The sequence below is a fragment of the Pinus tabuliformis genome, chromosome 9 (assembly GCF_031772625.1).
Source record: "Pinus tabuliformis cultivar Carrire ecotype Pingquan chromosome 9, CPIR1, whole genome shotgun sequence".
Taxonomy (NCBI): Eukaryota; Viridiplantae; Streptophyta; class Pinopsida; order Pinales; family Pinaceae; genus Pinus; species Pinus tabuliformis.
In genome coordinates, this window is record NC_142307.1 from 1,198,820,914 (window position 1) to 1,198,828,914 (window position 8,001).

Sequence of the window (8,001 nt, forward strand, 5' to 3'; positions counted from 1 at the left end):
AAAATTCCCCGATGGTTTTGATCCCGACATGGCATACCAATTGAGAGAATGATATCCTGCTACATTGGAGGATATGGAGAAAATTGCAATGAGTGTGGAGGCAAATCTACTAGCTAAGAGAGCTAGGATGAAGACCGAGAAGAAAGTAACCATAAAGGAAGAAGCTTCTTCCTTGGATCATTTGCTGTGTAAAATTGAGAAAATGTTTGATAGATTCACCATTGCAGATAAACCAGAGACACCAATCAGAAATCCAAATTTCCGTGGTCAGCAGCAGCCACTGTTCAGGATTAAACAGCGAGAGCAAAGAGCACAAGATCAATCATCATAGCAGCAAGTCAAAACACCTCTACAACAGAACTATGTGCATGGCCCGAAGTCAGAGGATGATGAGAATCCAATAGGAGAGGAGAATCACTTTTTTGCAGCAGATGGTTTGCCTATCTATATCACAGAGGATGAGGAATATTCAGAAAGCCCAGCTGTACAGAGATGAGGATTTGATACTAGCCAATGAAACAGTCCTAGAAGAAGAATCAGATGAATATCAGAGGGGATATATGAATGAACTGACAGTGCAGCAAAGACAGTATTCTCTTAGGAGCAGGGATATACCAATCAATCCAATTCAAAAGTGAAAGGAAGCAACACAACCAAAGAATGATTCTCTAAATGTTCAGAAAAAGGAAAGGAGCCAGCAGATCCTACTTCCAACAAAGTACAATCTGCAAATGAGAAGTCAAATTAGCCAAGTACAGTAAAGGAAAAGTTTGAAAAGAAGGATTCTCCAGCCAAAGAGGTAGATAAAACTACAGCCTTTAACTTAGAGAATGAGATTGCTAAGTTAAAAGTGTCGATACCTCTGATTGAATTAATGAAGAACAACAGTTATAAGAGTCAAGTGTCAAAGATTTTGAATGTAGATCCTTTGTCTGATATGGTTAATGTGGAAGATGACCAACCCGAGCTTATTTTTGGTCTAGAATTAGAAGGCCAACTTGAGGATAGTGAAGTAGCCCCATTTTACATCAGCCTTAGATTGCATGATTATGTCTTGCACAATGTCATGTTTGATTCAGGAGCATCTCACAATCTGATGCCAAAGGAGATTATGGAAAAATTGGGTTTGGATATCACTCGCAAATATCATGATCTTTATTCCTTTGATTCCGGTAGGGTCAGATGTATTGGTCTCATTAAGGATTTGGTTGTGACTTTAGATCAGATTCCAACAAAGAATGTTATGATGGATGTAGTTGTGGCTGACATTCCCCCTAGATTTGGCATGCTTTTATCTAGGTCGTGGGGTGCGAAATTGAAAGGGACATTGCAATCAGATTTCTTTTATGCCACTATCCCCATGTTTGGTCAGCTGAGAAAATTATATAGGGAGAAGAAGATGAAGTATATGATCACAAGAAAGGAGAAACCTTTGAATCATCCATTTAACTATGTACATACATATTTAGAATCTTTTGTTCTTTACTCGAATAGTGATTTTAATGATGTAAATAGCCAGCTAGTTGAAGTGGAAGATGTTCCAGAGATAATAGAAAATTTCAGGGCAGTACTTGATCAAGAGAGACAACGGCTTGAAACTACCGTTGAGTAGTCTATGTTCTGCCAACAATAGAAAATTGATGGGCAGCAGCCAAAGATAGAAGAGCATGCAGAATTCCAGCACTTGGAAGAAGAAGCCGGTTTATGGAGTATGGATTTCAATGGAGCAGTAGGTAAGGATGGTGCAGGAATTGGAATTTGGATACACAACCATATTTTCCTACCAAATAAAGTCCCAAGCAATGTAAGAATTTTTTCATATAAATTGGCTTTCGATTGTTCCAACAACGAAGCCGAGTATGAGGCATTGTTTGCAGGGTTGAAGATACTCAAGGAGTTGAATGCAAAGAGAATTTCAGTTTATGGCGACTTAGAATTAGTAATAAAACAAGTCAAGGGTGAATACCAAGCCAAACATCCGCAAATGAGGGCTTACCGTCATGCAATTTTAGATATTTTGAGGTTGTTTCCAGATTATACCTTGACATGAATTCCTCGTACACAAAATGTTATTGTAGATTCTCTTGCTACAGATGCAAGTAACTTAAAGATCCCAATGAATTCAAAATTAAGTTTGAAATTCATGTGAAGCATCTCCCAGCTGTCCCTGATAATCTAAGATATTGGCAAGTGTTTCAGGATGACAAAGACATTGATGATTTTTTGCAAAATGAAGGCCAATATAAAGAAACTTCCATAGATGCTAAGCAAGATGATGGTGAACCAGAAATAGAGGTAAATCAGATGGAAGTCTTACAGTTGAAAGATAATGTCATCCCTAAAGGCCTTATGCCTTTAGAGGAATTATTTGATCAAGATGATGTAGCCCAAAAGCCAAGCTTAGTGCCGACCGTGAACGGTGTTGAAGATGTAAATATCGGAACAACAGAAAGTCCAAATATGGTGAAGTTGTCAAAGGCATTACCTCCTCAGGTAAAAGTTAAACACATTAGTTTATTGTCTTCATTTTCTAATGTATTTGCATGGGACTATACAAATTTAAAGGAGTATGACAAAAGTATAATTCAGCATATCATTCCAATTAAGCCAAATCAGAATCCATTTCGCCAAAAGTTGAGAAGGATAAATCCGAAGTTGTTGCCATCAATAGAAAAAGAGGTAAATCGATTGTAAAAGGCTGGTATAATCATTCCAATCGGATTTTCAGATTGGATCTCCAATTTGGTTCCTGTGAGGAAGAAGACAAGTGAGATCAGATTGTGCGTAGATTTTAGAAATTTGAATAAAGTGTCCTTGAAAGATAACTACCCATTGTTGAAGATGGACCACATTCTCCAGAGAGTAGTTGGAGCATCTCGTATGTCACTACTCGATGGATATTCTGGCTACAATCAAATTTTGGTTCATAAAGATGACAGGGATAAGACAACATTCACCACTCCTTGGGGGACATTCCACTATGCCAAGATGTTGTTTGGTTTAAAGAATGCTAGAGCAACATTCCAGCGTGCCATGGACATTGCCTTCGCAAATGAAAAAGATGTGTTTTTAGTAGTGTATCTTGATGATTTGACTGTCTTTTCAAATTCATATGAGGAGAATCTTTACCATCTTAAAATTGTTTTTCAGCGTTGCGGAAAATATGGAATATCACTCAATCCCAAAAAGAGCTTGTTTGCTATGGATGAGGGGAAGCTTCTTGGTCACATAATATTAAAAGAAGGAATCCGCATTGATCCTGCTAGGGTGGAAGCTATACAGAAGACATATTTTCCTCGTAATAAGAAAGAGATCTAAGAATTCAATGGTAAGATGAAATTCTTACGTCATTTTGTGCCTAATCTAGCTGAACACTTGAGGGAAATCACAAATATGTTGAAGAAGGATAGTGTAGTTAAGTGAATCAAATAAGCTATGAAGTATTTTAACCTGGTAAAGTTGGCTCTTCCTTCAGCTCTGATTTTAATCAGTGCGGATTATATACAGGATTTCATATTATTTTCATTTGCTTCTGAACATACTATGGCAGTAGTTCTAATGCAGAAAAGAGATCAGCTAGAAAAACCAATTGCCTTTTTCAGCAAGACAATAAGAGATGTAGCCTTGAAATATAATATCATTGAGAAGCAAGCTCTTACCTTGGTGAAAGCTTTGAAATATTTCCGGGTATATATTCTACACTCTCATATCCTTGCATACGTCCCTAACGCAGTAGTCAAAGATGTTTTGGTACAAACCGATCCAGAACGTAAGCGAGGCAAATGGATCGCAGCATTGCTAGAATATGACTTGGAGACAAAGCTAACAAAGCTAATCAAGGGAGGGGGTCTAGCAAAGTTGATGGAGGAGTCCAATCTACATGCATTGGACATAAATCTGATTACATCCATGTCTGAAGAAGACGAAGATAGCTCGTTGATTCAGGTATCTGAAATGTTTCTCCATTCTCCTTGGTATTAAGATATTGTATACGTGCTTCAGCACCTTTCACTGCCACTGAGGATGGCTAAAAATAAAGGTAGAACTCTAAAACTTAAGGCTGCTAGATTTTTATTTTGAACAATGCACTTTATTGGAAGGATCCCAGAGGCATTTTGCTGAATTTCTTGATAGAAGATGAAGCCCAACAGGTCATGAGTGATTTCCATAAGGGAGACTGTGGAGGTCACTTATTTTGGAAGACAACGGCTAACAAAATTTTGAGAGCAGGGTACTATTGGCCTACCTTGTTTGCTGATGTTTATAAAACTGTCACAAGCTGTCATGAATGCCAGATTTTTCAGGGAAGAAGAAAGTTGTAGCCTCTACCTCTCAAGCCAGTCGAAGTTAGTGCACCATTTCAGCAATGGGGCCTAGATTTTATTGGAGAGATTCATCCCACATCTTCAGCTCAGCACAAGTGGATCTTAACAGCGACAGATTATTTCACAAAATGGATTGAGGTGATCCCCACTCGGCAGGCCACAGACTTGGTAATAATTCAGTTTCTTGAAACAAATATTTTGTCACGTTTTGGTTGTCCTAACAAACTTATTACAGATAACGCAACCGCTTTCAAGTCCAAAAAGATGATTGACTTTTGCAGCAAATACAAAATTACCTTGGGACATTCTACTGCATATTATCCGCAAGGTAACGGATTGGCCAAATCTTCAAACAAATCATTGGTCAACATCATTAAAAAGCTGTTGGAAACCAATAAGAAGAGCTAGCATAAAAAATTGGTAAATGCACTATGGGCGGATAGAGTAAGTCAAAAAAAGTCAATAGGAATGTCTCCATTCGAGATTGTATATGTGTTATGAAACCAGCTCACAAAAAGATAGAAAAGAGAGATCCACGCCTTAGAATTCAGCCTCTTCGAGGGGGCAACCTCCTTTACATTACATAAATGAACAATTCTTGGATGATACAAATGAAAATACCTCCTTTCTATATATAGGAGTCTAAGTGGTGCCAATACAATCAAAGCCTACATAACAATAATATTGTAGGGCACAACAATAACAATAGTGGGCTTCTATGTGGCACAATAGTAACAATATGGGCACTACATGGGTACATCAATATAAATAAGGGGTATAACTACAATAGTAATGGGGTAATCACTAGTATTATAGGGACCCAACATGCCCCTCTCCTTCAAAAAAGTGTTGTCCTCAACGCTTGAGTAGTTCAGGATACTTCTGCATAAAATTCTCGTCCTCCCATGTGGAATCTTCAGCGGATAAGTTCTTCCACTTGATAAGGTACTCTGAAATTGATCGATTTCGTAGCTGTCGAGTTCTTGTTTCTATAACTGCTTCCGGTTCCAATATAATTTTTCCTTCTTCGTCAAGTTCTGGCAATATTGTTTGAATTGGGAGCTTGTCGCCTATAACCTTCTTTAAGAATGAAACATGGAAAACTGGGTGCAATCGAGAAGATGCAGGAAGCTCCAATTTGTATGCCATAGTACCAATCTTTTGCAACACCTTTTATGGACCATAATACTTTGGTGATAATTTATTATCCTTCTTAGCTTGCTTGAGGAACATTTGCTTATATGGTTGTAGCCGTAGGAATACCCAATCACCTACATCAAAACTTCTTTCACTGCGATGCTGATCTGCCTGTTGTTTCATTCTATTCTGTGCCAACACAAGGTTATCCTTTAAGAGTTGGAGGACTTGTTGTTGATGTTCGATGTGATCTTCCACTGCCTGAACCTTAGAATTTTCTCTTAAATATGATGTGATGGATGGTGGTTGATACCCATAAAGTGCCATAAATGGGGTCATTTTTGTTGCTGTATGAAAGGAAGTGTTATACCACCATTCAGCCAGAGGGAACCATTTGACCCATTGTGTCTGTTTATCAGATACAAAGCAACGAAGATATCCTTCCAAACATTTGTTTACTATCTCAGTTTGCCCATCAGATTGAGGATGATAAGATGAGCTATGAGCTAACTGAGTACCAAGACAAGAAAATAATTCTGTCCAAAAATTTCCAGTGAAAATGGGATCTCTGTCACTTACAATAATCTTTGGGTTTCCATGTAGCTTTTGAATTGTTTCCATAAATGCAGTAGAAACTGTACTGGCTTTAAATGGATGTGATAATGCACAAAAGTGTGCATACTTGGTAAGTCTGTCAACTACCACCATGATGACACTCTTTCCCTCAGACTTGGGTAAACCTGTGATAAAATCCATTGATACCTCCTCCCAACGTTGGCTTGGAATGGGTAAAGGTTGTAATAGACCTGGTGTCTTAATTGTTTCAACTTTATTTTGTTGGCAAACAAAACATTCTGCCACAAACTTTTGAATATCTGATTTAAGGCCATCCCAAAAAAATTCCTTCTTAACCCTGTGGTAAGTTTTTAAAAATCCTGAGTGCCCTCCTAAGGGAGAAGTGTGCAATTCCATAAGAATCTTTTGTTTTAGCTGGGAATTCTTACAGAGGTATAAGCGATCTTTGTACCATAACGAATCATTTTTCCAGCTAAATGTATCAGACGTACTGGAATCTTGTTGTAGCTTTCGAATAAGTGCCCACACTTCTTCGTCATTCTTCCATTCCTCCCTTGCTTCATTTATCCAATCTGGTTGGATAATAGAAATAGCGCACAACAATGCTTCCACATCCTCATCCTTTCTTGAGAGTGCATCTGCCACCACATTTTGCTTCCCCTTTTTGTAGATGATTTCAAAGTCATAACCCAACATCTTTGTGACCCACTTTTGTTGCTCTTCAGAGGATAATCTTTGTTCTAAAAAGTATTTAAGGCTATCATGATCTGTTTTTACCTTGAAGTGTCTTCCCATTAGGTAGGGTCGCCATTTCTTAAGTGCATGGAGTATTGCCAACATTTCCTTCTCATAAATAGCTTTTCTTAAAAACTTTCCCTTGATTGGACGACTTTCAAAAGCAATGGGTCTTTCATCTTGCATTAGAACAGCACCAATTCCATTTCCTGAAGCATCACATTCCACAATAAAGGTTTTTGTGAAGTCCGGTGTAGCTAAGACCGGTGCTTGGCACATTGCCTCTTTAAGATGTTCAAAGGCCTTTGTTGCTTTCGGAGTCCATGAAAATGCATCTTTCTTCAATAATGTTGTTAGAGGTGCTGCTATTCTCCCATAATTCTTAACAAACTTGCGATAATACCCTGTCAACCCAAGAAATCCTCGCAAATGCTTTATGGATGTGGGGATTTTCCATTCCTTAATGGCTTTAATTTTGCTAGGGTCTACCTTAACTCCTTCATGAGATACAATATGACCCAAATATTCCACCTCCTGGACTCCAAAGAAACATTTGGATCTTTTGGCATATAATTGTTTCTCTTCCAATAGTTGTAGCACCCTGTCAACATGTTCAACATGATCCTTCCAAGACTTGCTGTAGATTAGTATATCATCAAAAAATACTAACACAAATTTTCTAAGGAATGGTTTGAAAATTGAATTCATCAAACCTTGAAATGTTGAAGGTGCATTGGTAAGGCCAAAAGGCATGACCAAAAATTCATAATGACCCTCATGAGTTCTAAATGCCGTTTTCGGAATGTCTTCAATCTTCATTCTGATTTGATGATATCCTGAACGAAGATCCAACTTGGTGAAGTAAATTGATCCATGCAATTCATCCAGTAATTCATCAATGACAGGAATGGGGAACTTATCTTTAATAGTGAGCTTGTTGAGCTCCCTATAATCCGGACACATGCGCCATGATCCATCCTTCTTGTGCACCAATACTACTGGAGCAGAGAAAGAACTTTGACTCGGTTGAATTATACCAGCCTCTAGCATTTCTGCAACCATACGTTCAATTTCACTTTTTTGGACATAGGGATATCTGTACGGCCTGATGTTTGGAGGAACACTTCCTGGAATCAGATGAATAGCATGATCATGATCACGCATAGGTGGGAGACCTTTGGGAGTCTCAAATACCTTGGAATGATTGTCCAGGACTTTTTGGAGATCT